The following is a 16238-nucleotide window of genomic DNA, read 5'->3' on the forward strand; positions in this document are numbered from 1 at the left end:
CCCATTTCTGGCCCCACCCCAGAGCCTGCACCCCAAGCTGGAGCCCTCACACCCTCCCGCACCTCACCCCCAATTTCATAAGCATTCATGGCCTGCCATACAATTTCCATACCCAGATGTGGCCCTTAGGCCAAAAAGTTTGCCCATCCCTGCTCTAGAATGACAGTGTGAGACCTGGGATCCCTCATGGGAGTGCAGGGACACCTCTCAGGGTGGTATTGTGCCTACTCCCTAGTTGCAGTAGCGTGCCAGTTCCAAAAGTGTATAAGGGCCACACAAATATAGCTTCTAAAACAGAGAAAGTGACATTTCAGGCCTGGTATCAGGGGCAGCTCCACTGAAGTAGTGGAATTGCACCTGTTTCTGCTAGGGCTGAATTTGGCCCATCAGCTATATTCGTTGCCCAGCAACCCCAGATTAGGAACATGCGCCTCATTATACATGATCAGATTTCCTCCTGATATGCGAGTGTGTCTCCCCCTCTCAACTTCCTGCCTTTTTTTCATACTGCTTCTAAACTTAAAACAGATTCCCCCTGCCCATGAGCTAAGCTACTTCCTGGCCCCAGTGAAATTAACAGGAGTTTTTTCATTGACTTTAATGGGGCCAGGATTTCACCCCTAGTTCCTGCTCTACCCTAGCTCTCATCCGGTCTCAAACTGTTCTCCCAAGCGAAACTGACAAAGCTGATACCCAAGATGCACAGATTTGGAACAGCGCAGAACAAGCTTCCAAATGTTCACAAGGGGGTTAGCTGAGTTTGACAAATTTACTGACAAATATTTGTTTAATGTGAATTTTGGCAGGTTCTTCCAGCATAGGCTGAAAGGACACTGGGCAGGCAGATGATCAGCTTGTTCTGTGCACATTTAGAAGGCAGAGGTGAAATACACAGAGCAACTTCCCTCATCTTCTTCCATAGCTGGAAGCCCCCTCTGGTACTAGAGTGACAATGGTTTGCACTTACAGCATGTGGTTCTTTATTCATTCAAAACGCTTCATAAACATTAGGTAAAAAATCCTTAAAACACCTCTGAGTTACGTATTCCATTTTATAGACCTGGAAAGCAAGACACAGGGGATGGAGATTATCAGACACCTGAGGGATTTAGATGCCAATTTCCCATTTATTCTCATGGGAACTGCGAGTCCAAATTCTTTAGGCAGCTTTGAAAACTCTCCTAGGGAAGTTACAGACAACATTTTCAAAACCTGACACTGATTTGGGGTTGAGGCTGCTCCTCAGCTCCGAGCCCCCTTTGCTCACGCAGCCAGTAAGAGCCGCAAGGGTGTGGGACCCGGCTCCATGGCTGGCAGAGCCCTCAAGAAACAGGGACCATAGGGGACACAGCCCCTACCTACATCTCTCCATGCACCTGGCCAGAGCTACCCCCCTGCCCGCACACCGTCCCTATCTACCCCTCTCCCTGCACCCTGAGCTACCCCTCTGCCTGCACACAGCCCCTAGATACCTCTCCCTGCACCCTGAGCTACTCCTGGGCCACACACAGCCCCTAGCTACCCCTCTTCCTGCACCCTGAGCTACCCCCCCTGCCCACACACAGCCCTAACTACCTCTCTCCTTGCACCCAGAACTACCCCCTCTCTGCATTGTTATGTTTCCTTCTAAAAAGTAGATCACAACTTTTAAGTGTGATTTTCAATTTGATTCCAGCTATTGCATTACTTGGATTAAACTGAATTATATCTGCTCATTATTGTCTGTAATTCTATCCATCCTTTTTCATTTAAAAAAAATCTTCTTATTCTGTGTACATCAAAATCTGAACTGTTTAGTAACATTTTCTTTTTGTGACAGTTTGGTACATTAACACAGCATGAGTTTAATCATTTCACTGTGCATACAATGCTCTTCCCCCTTGTGCAAGGCAACGTGTCACAGCTCAACCTTGGCAATAAACCAATGTGGTCAGTGGGAATTTTCCCCCCTCCATCTGTTTGATTCTCACATACTGTATTCCTTTGGCTATTTGGACAAAGCAGCATGTAGGCTGTTGAGAAGAAAATCTGCTGACTAGTACATTTTAGGGTCATTACATCAACAATCTGCAATCAAAACAGTCTGGTAACATCTCATCCTCCGCTTAGAAACAGGCAAAAAGCTCCTTGTGAGGAAACTGTCATCAGAAATATGGTTTTACAAAGAGCAAATTACCACTCTCTGATCACTGACAAATTCAACCCCACCCCACAACAGGTCTTTAATTTCCATTGGACGTTTATGAACTTTACATCCGTCTATAACTAACACCCACACCACCTTCTACAGTAACAGGCAGCCCTTGTAAAAACATTACTGTATATAGTAATGGCCTCTGTAAAAAGGAAGGTTATTGTATTCTACAGTAAAGCCCTGGTCTAAATACAACATATTTGCCAACATTCAAAAGCTGTCAATTGGGGGCATTTACAGAGAAAAACAGGGAAAGACCTTTTAGTGTTACAAAGGGAAATTTTTGCAAGGATAAAGTCGGGAAAAAAAATAAACAGCTCTGTGAAAAAGTAAAATAAAACAGGGATAACTGGCATGTATGCAACAGGACAAGAATAGCTCTTCCTTAAAAATACTGCAACTATGGTACATAAATAGTCCCCAGACAAGTAGTAATACTGTGGTAAGCTGTAATATTCTGGATACCACTGTGTGAATACGCTAGTATGCTAAATAAGGGGAATCAATTATTACTAAAAATGCGTGTTAAAATACAAACGTGTCCGTATGTAATGTGCCATACTGAGCGCTAGAGCGGGCACACAGGCTGAGCAAGGTTTGCAGGCCGAGCCGTTTGCCAATCCTCCCCAGCGAAGCAGCCTCCTGACCCCCTCCCACCATGCACGGAGAAGATATGCTGCTAACCGGGGAGCCCGGCAAAACCAAGGTGGAGAAGCAGGCTCCAGAGTAGAGCCTGGCGTACCTTGTGCAGAGAGACACACGGTGCAATGCCTGGCCTACCTTGTGCAGACACACACGGCTCCCGGAGCAGCAAGCAACGCTCTTCTCCCCGCTGCAGCTGCACACAAACTCCGACGAGCGCTTCCCTCCGAGGGTCACGCGCCAGCTGCTTCCCCGGGGAGCGCACGCGGACAGCTCGCGTCTCGTCTCGGAATCAGCCTCTCTCGCTCTCCTTCCCAGTCCCCGCGGGAGCTGGCCGGCTGCACCCTCCCTCCGCAGACTGGCGGAGGGCGGTACTGCAGCAGGCAGGCATGGGGTGTCTCTGCCTCATGCACAGGGGCTCTCTGCACGGGGAGGAGAAGCTACAGCCTGCGCGGAGTGTGAGCTCCGTCCCCACACATGGTGTAAAGCTGCCCCAGAGCCTTACAACGCCCCCCCCCCGCGCCTAATGCCCTCCGCTTGCATCAGCCCAGCCTCAGCACATGCTCCTTACGATTTGGGGGGCTCCTGAGTGTTGAAAGGAGAGTGTGGCTCCCAGGAAACACTGTCCCTCCCATCTGGTCTCGTGCTTGGAGGGACATGACAGACACTGCCTTGGGACCCCCAGACTCACAGCATCGCCTCCTCCATTCCAGCCAGCAGAATAGTGGGGGGACAGGTCATCAGCCGCTGAAGCGACTGCAGGACCCCCAAGAGTCTTTTCCTTCTCATTTTTTAGTTTTCTTTCCTGTGGATAGTGCAAGTGAAAGATACCAGACAGTTACTGGAGACCTACTCACAAGGACCAGCATTCAAAGTACACATTCAGAGCCAGATTAAACTTTTGTGGGCCTGGCACCAATCTTATTTGTGGGCTCCCATGGAGGCAATGGAGCATGGTGTGTGGGGGTCAGTCCCCAGAGTGAGGGGCCAGGCAGGGGCAATGAGGCATGGCAGGGGCAGCCCAGTGGAAGGGCACTATTTACAAACCGGCAGTTGCCAGACACACAGTGGCCCGCCCAGCCCTGTGCTGCCAACATGCCCCTTCCCCTCGGGGGGTGGGCCCATGTTGTGCCACACAGCCCCCCCACCCAACATCCTCCTGATTCCCTATCCCCAGCACCCCCCGAACCCCCTCCACACAAATGCATAGCACCCTGCCCAGCACCCCACAGCCCCATCACAGCTGCCCAGCACCCCCCACAGAACCCCCACTCCCTAGTGCCCCAACATACACATCTTCCCTGCCCCCTCACAGCCCAGCACCCCCCTACCCCTCGCACAAGAAACTCACTCCCCCATACCCTGCCTCCCGACCGCACTCTGTGGCCCTGCTAGAAGGCAACTGAGTCTGCCAGGCTGAGCTGGCAGCACAACCAGAGCTAGTCCTGGAGCAGGGAATCACTCCGGTCCCTCAGGAGTGGTGTGATCAGCCAGCTCAGGGCCGGCTCCCTCAAGATGCACTTCCCCTGGAGGGGCCCAGCCAAGCTCCCCGCACTGTCCCCTTCCTCCACCGACCCTGGCTGAGACTGGCCAGGCCTCTGCACCAGTCCCAGGCGGCTCAGCTCTGGAGAGACAGGTGGGGTCCCACAGGTGGTGGGAAGCAGAAACTGCCCGGAGCCAGAGGTGCACTGGGGTCCAGCCAGGGGGCAGAGAGGAGCAGGGGGGTGGGGACAAGGAGGCAGCAGGTGGGCAGGCCAATAGGAGCAAGTGGTGGGTGAGGGGAGCCAGCGGGGTCTAGGGGCTCAGTGCAAGTGGAGCAGGCTGGGGCCCCTTCTGAGCATGGGCCCGGCTCCATGGAGCCACTGGAGCCATTGTAAACCCGGGACTGTACACACTGTGTCCCACCCCTGTTCTGAAACACCCAAGATAAATGGGTTAGAATGATCGGTTAGATGCCCACTGTTTATCTTATTATCTGACTGCCCTAGGGTTTACACTCTTTACATTATTAACAATAATGGGAGCTACACACACACAAATTTAAACCATAGGATATTCACATATGTCCTTAGGTGTATGTTACTGCCACGGAGGTAAATGAAAGTTCTGTTTGTGAAAAGGCTGCCAGATCAAACAGGTAATATATGAGTACATATTTTCTAGCCTGTAGTTTGACTTTGCATAATGGTTCACTTGGTGAGTCTGCAAGATATTACTGCCCAGATGCAAAAACAATGTATAAACAGTACATGCTGTTTGAAAGCAACATTTTGCCATAAATGTTCTTGAAGAGCATTGTAAACAGTATAGAAGGAGGGAAGGGAAAAAAACCCAATACATCTACTTTCATGTTAGTCACCAGTCACAATAGCAACTAAAAAACAGGTCGGAATACACTGTAATTGTAACAGTAATGAAAAGGAAGGTCATGTGCTTACATAAGGATGTTTCTAATGTGGCAGTTTCAAAAAGCTTCACTTTTTGCTTTGACTAAACCCAACAGAAAAGTATGTTACTCTTGACAATTAATTGAGAGACACAAAGTAAATCCTTGTATGCAATATGAAAATAACAATATTTTATATTCCTGGAATACTGCAGATGAATTCTTACCTGAAATGGAGACAGTGAAAGAATGTATTAATTCTTTTTGCCCACTTTACTTCCAAGAACACATGGGAGAAAAAACAAACTGATACAAAAGTCAGTGAAATGCAATACAGTCTACAGAGACCAGTGTCCAGAAAATACTTTCCTTTGTATTTCATATTCAACAGCCCTTCAATGTAATGATGGACATGAATAATAATATTAGTATATTTTAACATAGCACTCTTCCAAATATTGCAATCCAATTTGCTGGACTCAGAAGATAATTTCCACTAGTGGAATGTTCCTGTAGCTTCCTATTCTAAATAGCATCCAGCAGGTATAGTAGTGTAATGCAGTAAATAACTAATGAATTACAGCAGATATCAGGGCAGTAGATCTGCTCTTTTGTGTGTGAATTTCTGTGAGCCAATTTCACTTGATTCAATTAAGATTTTATTACTGTTGTGCTTGTTTTTGTCCATTAGTTACCTATATTAGTCTGTTAAGCAAGTTCAAATGCTATGAAACAGTTTGATATTTTTTTTCTTATACACCCAGGGTAAAGTATTATTGCTTCTTTTCAGAAGTTACAAATATTATATGCTACTTTAACCACATACATTCCACACATTTGTATGAAAAGGATGTGTGAAAAAGGACCAGGATTGATAACTAATTATCTGTGCACAAAAAGTTATAATTTTGCTGCCTATGTGTGGAATTCTAATCCCCCTGTACAAAGACTAGAGTGGGAATGATTAGGCCAGTGCCTATGTTAAGCCTCTGAATGTGCCTACAGAGAAAAAACAGTGTTCCCAGAATCCTGAGATGACTCCAGTCCAAATTGTATGCTTATGTGGTTAATAAAATTACCGTGCCTTCTCTGTAACCAACACAATTTCTGAATGCTGCAACCATCATAATCTCTCTTTTTTTCTAACTATTTATAACATGCCCTTTACCACCGGTTTCTCAGCACCAGACTACAAAGTTACTAATTGAACTAATTTTTGCCTGTAAAAATTACTTTGCTCTCCCTAGCTTTAGTTCAACCTCTAAAATTTAATAAAAGTGTGTGCTTTTTAATTTAATCTATCCAAGAGAAATGATATAGGGTTATGCACTCTAAATAAAGTTGCAAAACAGTCTCCCTTATAACACCCAGTACATGCTCACTCATAACTTTCTAAAACATTCGCTTGCTGGGCTGAAATTTTCCATATTTGGTTACTGTCCAAAGCTGAATTTTGTGGAATGTTTGAGCAAAATCCTATTTATGAGTTATGGGCCAATGACAAAAAATGCAATCTTCTCCCTGTAAACAAATTCTGGCTTCATTATATTCAGTGGGCATCTGCTAAGGGTCAGATTCTGCAACTCTTACTCATGGTACATAATGCTTATTAAAATTACTCATATGAGTAAATACTCAGCATGAGTAAAAGTTACAGAATCAGTCCTTACTGCCTTTTGTGATGTCATGTGCAGATTGGGAGAACTGCACAATATATCTGTTCTTCTCTGACAGGCCCAGCAGCTGAGTTGAGAGAAACAGCATTTGCTGTTCTAATGCTACTGCTGAGACTAATATTTCATTGCAATATACAGAGCAGAATCCTCCCCCAAAAAACAAATTAACTAATTAAAAAAACCCGACCTTAACTGGGAGACAGGGGGGAAAAATGTGTGTGTATGTGTGTCTTGGGGGAAATGGATTCTCTGATTTCAGGATCCCTGCAATTTTGGCTGCAGAGTATGTCTTTTCATATAAAAAAAACCCAAAGCAGCAGCAGCTACATTGTGCCATTAATTGATGCACCCCTCCTACAGCCTCTGGCAATCTCATTTCCTGCAGAGTATAACCTTTCATTAAAGCAGAAAAATGTCCAATGCTTCTTGTTTGTGAAGAAAACCTTCTGAAGCCCCCCTCACGCTATGCTACATCTGTGATTTTGTAACAATGTGGAGACCCAGACACCTTAATCACTTACTAGTCAGGCCCTCTGCCATTATAACCATTGTTTGCATAGCCACAGCACAGCTCCTACTCTGCTGCAGAAGCATAGCTGTACATATGGCTTCTGGGAAAACCTGAAGAACAATCCCATAGTGCTGGGGAATGAGAAACTAGAGGACATACAGAGAGCAGCACCAGCAGCTCTGTTTAGCAATGCACTCTGGGATGTCCTACTGCAGAATGCTCAGAGGAAGGAGGACTTGTCAAATTGATTATACAAGCACAGTTGTAGGAAAAATATCTTGTCCTCATTGCAATAAAAATAATGGGCTATGGTTACATGATGCCAGCCTAGACCATTGGAAAGGATGAAACGATTAATAACATAACTGAATGTTGGACACAGCCATGTTTAGAGACAACCATGCTAGTAACTGGTTACAAATTCCTTTAAATATATAGTGTGGCTATAACCTTAATGTGACCAATGCAGGATATATTCCTGAGACTGCAATCTGAAATAATAGCTCCACGAGAGATATGAACTAGGCCAGAGTTTCCTCAATCTTTTCTGTTTATTCAAGCAGTTTCCTCAATCTTTTCTGCTTAACTGCTTATTCAAAGTAAACTGTTGTGATCTCTTTACAGTCATTATACAAGTAATAGTAGAAATGTATGCTACAACTACTATATTTAACTTCACAAACAGTGAATGTTTTGGCCTCCCGAAAGTAATGGTGGACATTTTATATTTTTTGTTTTAGAATTGTAATAAAATTGCCAGTGCCTCACAATCCCCATTATAGTATTTCATGACTCCTGAAAGGGGTGGGGAAGTTGTAACCCTCAGTTGATAAATACTGTCCTGATATGACCGGTTTCTCTCCAACGCTCTCCAGAATAGAGTGGCAGCTTAGCCTTCCTTCTGCACAAAGAGGAGAACATCTCTTCACGGATGGATGCATGAATCTAGGGGGACAATCCAACCTAATTGTAGCAGCAAAATACAAAATTCACCCTTCCTTCTACCCCATTCTCCTTAATGAGGTGTGACTTCTGAATACGAATTAGGACACTTTAAATTCTAATTTTACTAAGCATTGATATTTTATTTTTAAAGGATCAGAGGGGTAGCCATGTTAGTCTTGCATCTGATGAAGTGGGCATTCACCCACGAAAGCTTATGCTCCAATACTTCTGTTAGTCTTAAAGGTGCCACAGGACCCTCTGTTGCTTTTTATTTTTAAAGGATATCACTCAAATTTGTTTAGTGAAAGTCTGAACAATTAAAATACTCAAAAGTAAAAAATGCAAAAATTAAGTATCTTTAACTTATCCCTGTTGCACACATATGCAGTATTTTTATTCTTGGTTTTCAGTTTAGAAAACAATTTTTTCTACTACAACATATGGGCTTTGCATTTAATTTATTTGATTCTTTCTTGAGAACATTCAAAATTAATTTCTAGTGGCAGCCTAGCAAATTAATATCCTGAAAGTCTAACATATTACTCCTTGATCTAATATGTTTAGCAATGTAAGCACAACTTGCTATTTTCCAGTGACTGTGAAAGCTGTAGAAATCCAGTGTGTTACGAGTGAAATTAGATTTTGTTGAGAAACTGGTTTCTAAGAGGGCAGCATTTTTTACTCATTAAAAAGGAAAACACCTTGCAGTCAGTATCAAACTTGTAAAGCAGTTTTAAACTACATTATTTTAAAATCCCAGGCACAAAATTGCCATCAAATTCTTTAGTTTCCTAAACTTCCTGTCCTTAAGGATGTTTCCATCAGTTTTCTAAGTTAAACACGCTGGTCCATAAATTTCACTTGATTCATAGGGTAAGCATAATGAACATGCATATAACTTCACTTGATATTAATTTTTCTCTCTCTCACTCTCTTTCACACCACATCCATTTAATGTAGTGGAATTCAGACACTGAGAATACAGACAGATGGTAGAAGGATACAGAGAGCTGGTATAATCTATATCCATTTAGTGTTCTAAAACTATAGCATTTAGTTACAGAGTTAATTGTTTACCCCCCCCCCCACACAAAATAATAGTTGTATCAATTCCTGCTGGCATCACAGCAATCACAAAGGTACAACTGCCCATGTTACGTCCCCTGATAAGGAAACTGAAACTTCCATCCACAAACCAAATTCAGCTCTGGTTCTATTTGGTAAAACTCTTTCTGAAGTCAATGGGAGATGCATCTGCTTACACAGTGGCTAAATTGGCTCCCCAGGTGAAGACAATAACTGGCAAGGTGCCACGAAAAGTCAGATCTTGTTCTGTATAAAACACAGCAGTTAATGCTGCCATTTTAAGTGGTTTCAATTTGAATGGTTGCTCCAAAGCTTCAGTTGGAACTTCTTGATTCCACATCTTAAAAACAAACAAACAAAAAACAGTCAAAACCACCAGTTTTCACCCAAATTCAGGGGTAACACTGTGAAACTGTGAATTTTCCATGACTTTGATGTAAAGCCATCAACTCTAGACCACACAAAAGGTAGTGGACTTTGGCAAATCTTTTGATGAGCCTTGTATGAGTTTCAAGTGTGTAAAGAGGTATGGAAGCTGATGAATTTTACCTGGTCATGAGTTTAGTTGTGAATTTGCCCAGCTGTAGCCAGAATATTTACTATGCTATAGTGCATCTTATACAACTTCAGATGTGGCATAATTCTCCAGAGAAAAGCCAAAAGGATAAACACTACACAGAAATGAAAAGAATGGTAGAAATTTACATCTGAGGAGGAGCAAAGGGTAACAAGTGTTGTAACTGCACATTATATATAAAGCATATGTAAAAGTGTGTCTCAAAGTAACGAGTGGCCATGAGAATATGCATCTGAGAGACTGAAAATACAAGTTTTAAGTACATACATACATATTTTTAAAAGGCTTCTATTTTGTTGAGAGGGAACGAGATTGATTTTAAAGCTATGAAGGGGAGAGAAAAAGAGCAGCATTTCTGAGCTTCCAGCATACAATAGCCTGATATTTTGCTTCAGTTACTCCTGCGGGCATTCTGTGCCAAAAATTTAAAAATTCTGCAAATTTTATTTGTCATAATAACACTACATAATTATGCCAGTTTCAATTTGGTAATTTATTTCAAATTACCTGTCAGCAAATATGTCTGCAACAATGCAGACATACCCAAAAATTCACCTGGGAGTAGAGAAAGAAACACATATTGCAATCCAGTTCCTGTTTCTCTGTCCCCCCTGAGCCAAGCTGGGGGGCCAGATACCCACAACCCTTCCACCCCAGAGACCACATGCAGGGCCTCCCCAGCCAATACACCTGAATCCCCTCCTCTTCAGAGCCCAATTGCAGGGGCCCCCAGGTGTGTGTGAGGGGCTCAGGGCTGGGGCAGAGGGTTGGGGGGTGGGGGTGAGGGCTGCAAGGTGGGGCCAGGAATGAGAAGTTCAGGGTGTGGGAGGGGGCTCTGGACTGGGGCAGGGAGTTGGGGTGCGGGAGAGGGTCAGGGCTCTGGGATGGGGCTGGGGATGAGGGGTTTGGGGTGCAGGAAGGGGTTCTAGGTTTGGGGGGGCTCAGGGCTGGGGCAAGGGGTTGGGGCACAGACTTACCTCCGGCAGCTCCCAGTCAGCATCACAGCTGGGGTACAGAGGCAGGCTCCCCATGCTGCGCCCCAGAAGCAGCCAGCAGCAGGTCTGGCTCCTCCTAGGTGGAGGCGTGCAAGTGGTGTCAAGCGACTCTCACCTGCAGACACCACCCTCCCAGTTTCCACTGGCCAGTTCCCAACAAATGTGAGTGCAGAGCCAGTGCTCTGGGCAGGGGCAGCGCACGGAGCCCCATGGCCCCCTGCCTAGAAGCCGGACCCGCTGCTGCTTGCTTTCGGGGCACAGCACAGTGTCGGAAAAGGTAGGCACTAGCTGGGCAGCACCGCCATCGGGACTTTTAACATCCCAGTCAGCAGTGCTGACCAGAGCAAGGTGACCTAGTGCCTGACATGCCGCAACCCAGTCCAGTGGCCCCTACTGGCGGCTAGCAGCACTGCAGCCCATTTCCATAGGGGAAAGCAAATTCTGTGAGCATAACGTTAATTTCTGCAAAATTCTGCATTGGGCAGTGGCGCAGAATTTCCCCAGGAATATTCAGTTCATCAAAGAAGTGGGGAGAGAGAGAAAGCCCTCCTTGAAGGGAACAAGCATGTATAGGGGCAACCACTAACAAGGCTATATTTAAGGATGAGAAATTATTTTCCTTATAAACAACCAGTTTTTGTTGGTTTATAGCAGGGGTAGGTAACCTATGGCACGTGTGCTGAAGGCAGCACACAAGCTGATTTTCAGTGGCACTCACACTGCCTGGGTCCTGGCCACCGGTCCGGGGGGCTCTGCATTTTAATTTAATTTTAAATGAAGCTTCTTAAACATTTAAAAAGCCTTATTTACTTTACATACAACAATAGTCTAGTTATATATTATAGACTCATAGAAAGAGACCTTCTAAAAATGTTAAAATGGATTACTGGCACGCGAAACCTTAAATTAGAGTGAATAAATGAAGACTCGGCACACCACTTCTGAAAGGTTGCCGACCCCTGGTTTATAGCCTGTCTGATTAATCACTGCTGGCTGAGAATTATCTAAGAGGAAACACCTTTTTATTGTATATTAAACAAAATCCTTCAATTATTTTTGAGTTAAAAGAGGCAAATGGTAGAAGTCAGAACACATCAGATTTTTTTTGGTTCTGGTAAGAAGCGAAGTTTTTGTTAATTTGGAACAAAATACAGCATCTGCTTAGCTCATGAGGTGGGCTAGAGAGAAATAGAAAAAGCAACTCAAAGCACAAGTAGCCGAAAGATAGCTCTGGGGTGGCTGCAGTAGTCATAATTATCAACAAAGAAGAAAAGGATCATAGGCTGCAGACATCATCATCCTTATTTCGGGGATAGCATCTTTGCCCGAAAACCAATTAAATATCCTTTGCCTGGGGTGGGCGGGGACTGGCTGCTAATTTGCTTTGACATCTTCAAAAAGGCCCCCCGGGGACTTCAGCCAGGCTTAGGGTGACCACACAGCAAGTGTGAAAAATCGGGACGGGGTGGGGGAGTAATAGGCGCCTATATAAGACAAAGCCCCAAATATCGGGACTGTCTCTATAAAATCGGGACATCTGGTCACCAGCCAGGCTGGACCCTTTAATTCATCCCGCGGCAGTAGGGCAGGGCGGTTACAGGAGCCAGCGTATCTGTGGGTTTTGCTGGCGCTGGGGAGGAGCTGAGTCCCTCAGGGACGGGAGAGGCACCGGGTGGAGGCTGGAGCGCCAGATAAGAACTGGGCTGACTGGCTGCAGAGCGAAGCCTGGGAACGGCACGTACCGGGGCAGGGACACGTGCCACGCAGCAGGAGGATGATGGCTTCAGCCAGGTGCAGCCGGCAGGGAAGCGACGCCGCAGCAGCGCCACCTGCTGCCCCTGCGGGTTAATGCTGCACTGGGAAGCGACGCCGCAGCAGCGCCACCTGCTGCCCCTGCGGGTTAATGCTGCACTGGGAAGCGACGCCGCAGCAGCGCCACCTGCTGCCCCTGCGGGTTAATGCTGCGCTGCCGTACTCGGCGCCCTGAAGGCGCCATGCGCTGCAGCAGCTCCGCTGCCCGGGTGCCCCAGAGGGGCCCGAGGGGCTATTCCGTGCTGTGCACGCTCTTGCGGGGTGTGAGCCCCTCCCCGCCCCCCCACGCCTTCCTAACCAGCCAGCCCGCTCCCCGTGAGCTCCCCGTCGCTGTACATACCCGCTGCACTTGGTCCCTCCGGCTCCTCTCTGGGGGAGCAAACACCGCCGGGCGCCTGGCTAAGCAGCTGGTGGCTTAAACTCAGTGGCAAAAATGAAGGAGGTTGGCCAGGGAAAGCAGCGAGTCAGCGCTTGTTCTCTTTATATTGCCCTCAAGGTCACCCTAGCAATCAGGTGGTAGCGTGGCCGAGTGGTCTAAGGCGCTGGATTTAGGCTCCAGTCATTTCGATGGCGTGGGTTCGAATCCCACCGCTGCCAAGAAAACTTTTATTTGCAGATTTGGCCAGTTGATAGTTTCCTATCAGTATTTTAAATTTGCTTCTAATGAAAGAATGCCAGTTTTATGCCTGACGCGGCATCATGCATAGTGGTGTGCCCGAGGGCAATTTAGAAGGAAGGGGGTATCATCTTATCTGCTATTTTGTGTCTGCTTTGTATTTCTTAATGTTTGTGAATTTGTCTCTTTCCCCATAGAAACCTCTTCCCCTTCAATGCATATATGGTTCTGGTGGAGAATTTTCTGATGCTCACCAAAATGGTCAGGACCTTATGGGAGCATGATTTCCCATGAGTGTTCAGCCAGTGATCATGCAAGCGGTCAGGTGGACAGATACCAGGTTCTTATGCAGAGATTTGCCCTGCTTCTGGGACAGATGAGCTGAAACTAGTGAAAGAGTTATTGGTGCAGGGACAGACAGAGGGTGAAGGTCTCTTTGAACCAACATTGATAGCCGAGCCACAGCAATGAAGATCATGGATGCCTTGTCCTGGGCTTGAGGCTGAAGCTGACTGAGATGAGCCCCCCAATCTTTGATAGAAGCAGCCACCACCAGAGTCAAGGCTGGTTATGGGGACAAAAATGGGACTCCTTTGCAGACATTTGCAGGGTCCAGCCACCAAGTCAGAGAGTGGAGCTCTCGAGCAGGTATGCAAATCCACATGGTCAGAGGGTGCCTGCAACTGGAAGGACAGTATACAGAATGAAGTCAGGCTTGCAGACAGTGAAGGTGAAGTCTGGCATGTGGGGTTACAGACATGCATGATGCCATATGGCCTAGGAGCTGAAGGCGGGCTCTCACTGTTGTTACAGGACTGAATTTGAGGATGTTGGAAAGGGTAACTATAGAATGGAATTTTTCAGCTGGGAGGTAAGATGTGGCTAGGGTTACCATATTTAGTGCCTCCGAAAGGAGGACACTCCACGGGGCCCTGCCCCCAGCCCCGCCCCAACTCCGCCTCCTCCCCAAAGTCTCCGCCCCCTCCCCTGCTTCCCGCGAACATTTGAGTCGCGGGAAGCCTGAAGCAGGTAAGGGGGGGTGTGGGGGGAGGAGGCGCAGCCCAGGCTGGCCCCCGGCACCGCAGGTCCCCAGCCCGTCCCGTCCCCCAAGCCCCCGGCCTGGCCCGGCACCGCCGGCCGAGCCCCTGAGCCCCCGGCCCGGCACCGCATGTCCGAGAAAATCCGGACGTATGGTAACCCTAGATGTGGCTATTGTTGCATCAAAGGTCTCCCTCTATGAACATTATGCATTGAGAAGGGAGTAAATGGGACGTTTGCAAATTTAATTGCAGGCCTAGTTGGGAAAAGACTTGTCTGAGGACTAGGACACTGTTCTAGATCTGGTTGCTGGATGCTGCTTGGACTAGCCAATTGTACACGTAGGGAAAAATTTGAAAGTCCAAATGTCATAGGTGGGCTGCCACCATCGCCATGCACTTGGAGAAAACCCTCAGGAATGAAGATAGACTGAAAGGGAGCAATGCGTATGGATAGTGATTGGCGCTCACCAGAAATCAAAGGTACTTCCTGTGGGAGGCATGTATTGCCACGTGGAAGTACATGTTCTGTAGCTTGGGGGCACTATATCAATCTCTAGTCTCCAAAGAAGGGATCATAGACCATCCTAAACATAATTATTTTGATGAATATGTTCCTCTTTCTTATATCTAAAACATAGTGGAGGCCACCAGATTTCTTTGGGACCAGGAAGTACCAGGAACAAAGCCCTTTCCCTTTGGGTTGGTAAGGAACTTCCTCTATTGCTTCCAACTCTAGAAGAGACCATAGTTCCTGAAATGACATGGTCTTGTGAGAGGGGTCCCTGAAAAGGGACAGGGAGGGTGGGTTAGGAACTGGATAACATATAGCGCCTTTACCGTGTAACTCAAAGGAGAATAGTGCTTACTAAACTTTTTCACACATGATTGCAGCTAGTATGTTGTTAGATCATACAACAAAATGGGTGTTTCAGACACTTTGGTAATATCATGCTACCCCTCAGACCTGAGAGCAGCATTCTTTGCATGGCGCAGATCCATATTGGGGGAAGTGGAGGAGACTGGGTGGGCCAGTGCAAGAATGCACATCACACTTCCCCCACCCCCTTCATCCCCACAGACCTCACCTGGAAAAGGTAATATAGCCACTGACTGTGCGTGCTACTTTTAAGCCATAGCCTTCCTGAGGGTTGCAGGGACTGTGGTGGTCAGAGGGGAGGCCCAGTTAGTGAGTCTCCAATTAAGTCACATTGCCAGGAAGTCATTGGATAAGGATGAGGTCAGATGGAGGAGGCTTCCACTTAGATGTCAGTGATCATCAATGGATTCTGGCACATCCAGCAGGTTTGTGGTCAGCCAAACAACCCTCTGCTTTTGGGAAAGCAGCCCAAACAATCTTCCTGGTGTTCTCAATCTACCTGGCTGTGCAAGTTGATGTTTGTGACAATGGCTCAGTTTCCCTTATCTTGGAAGAACTTTGGAAAATGATGCTAAACTACATGTAACTTTTTGCATTTCCATCTAGTGGTATATTTTCAACTGGTTGTATTCAGATGAGAATATATAACTGAAAATATATGCGTTTTAGATGCCTATTTCATTCTAACAATCTTTCAGTAAGTATGTTGTTAATTTTAGCAGCTGAAAAGACCTATATAACCAAACAACTGACACATCACCTCTCTTAATAATTAAGCGAAAAGTCAATTTAAAAGAGGTGCTGCAGAAAAAAGTCCTATTTCATGAGCTGGCTAAATGTATAAATACAAGGTGATCTCAAAATTCATACTCACCAGCCAA

At 46.2% G+C, this 16238-nt stretch overlaps 1 protein-coding gene, 1 long non-coding RNA gene and 1 other non-coding gene across 4 annotated transcripts in view; 1 reads left to right on the top strand and 2 right to left on the bottom strand.

Annotated features, from left to right (window-relative positions):
* Positions 1–3171, bottom strand: part of EEF2K (eukaryotic elongation factor 2 kinase) — a 50187-nt gene extending 47016 nt beyond the window's left edge. For both annotated transcript variants that reach the window (XM_034782929.1, XM_034782930.1), the window contains exon 1: positions 2975–3171. The gene's annotated coding sequence lies outside the window, so the exon portion shown is untranslated. The remainder of the gene's footprint in view (positions 1–2974) is intronic.
* A 5417-nt stretch (positions 3172–8588) lies between these two features.
* Positions 8589–13299, bottom strand: LOC117884195. The gene is made up of 3 exons (XR_004647511.1): positions 13165–13299; positions 9990–10111; positions 8589–9780 (listed from the first exon to the last, which is right to left on the bottom strand). It is a non-coding gene; the product is annotated as an uncharacterized LOC117884195 (long non-coding RNA).
* Positions 13300–13339: 40 nt separating this feature from the next.
* TRNAL-UAG lies at positions 13340–13421 on the top strand. The gene has a single exon. It is a non-coding gene; the product is annotated as a tRNA-Leu (tRNA).
* The last annotated feature ends 2817 nt before the right edge of the window (positions 13422–16238 follow it).

The sequence above is a fragment of the Trachemys scripta genome, chromosome 10, assembly GCF_013100865.1.
Source record: "Trachemys scripta elegans isolate TJP31775 chromosome 10, CAS_Tse_1.0, whole genome shotgun sequence".
Classification (NCBI taxonomy): Eukaryota; Metazoa; Chordata; order Testudines; family Emydidae; genus Trachemys; species Trachemys scripta.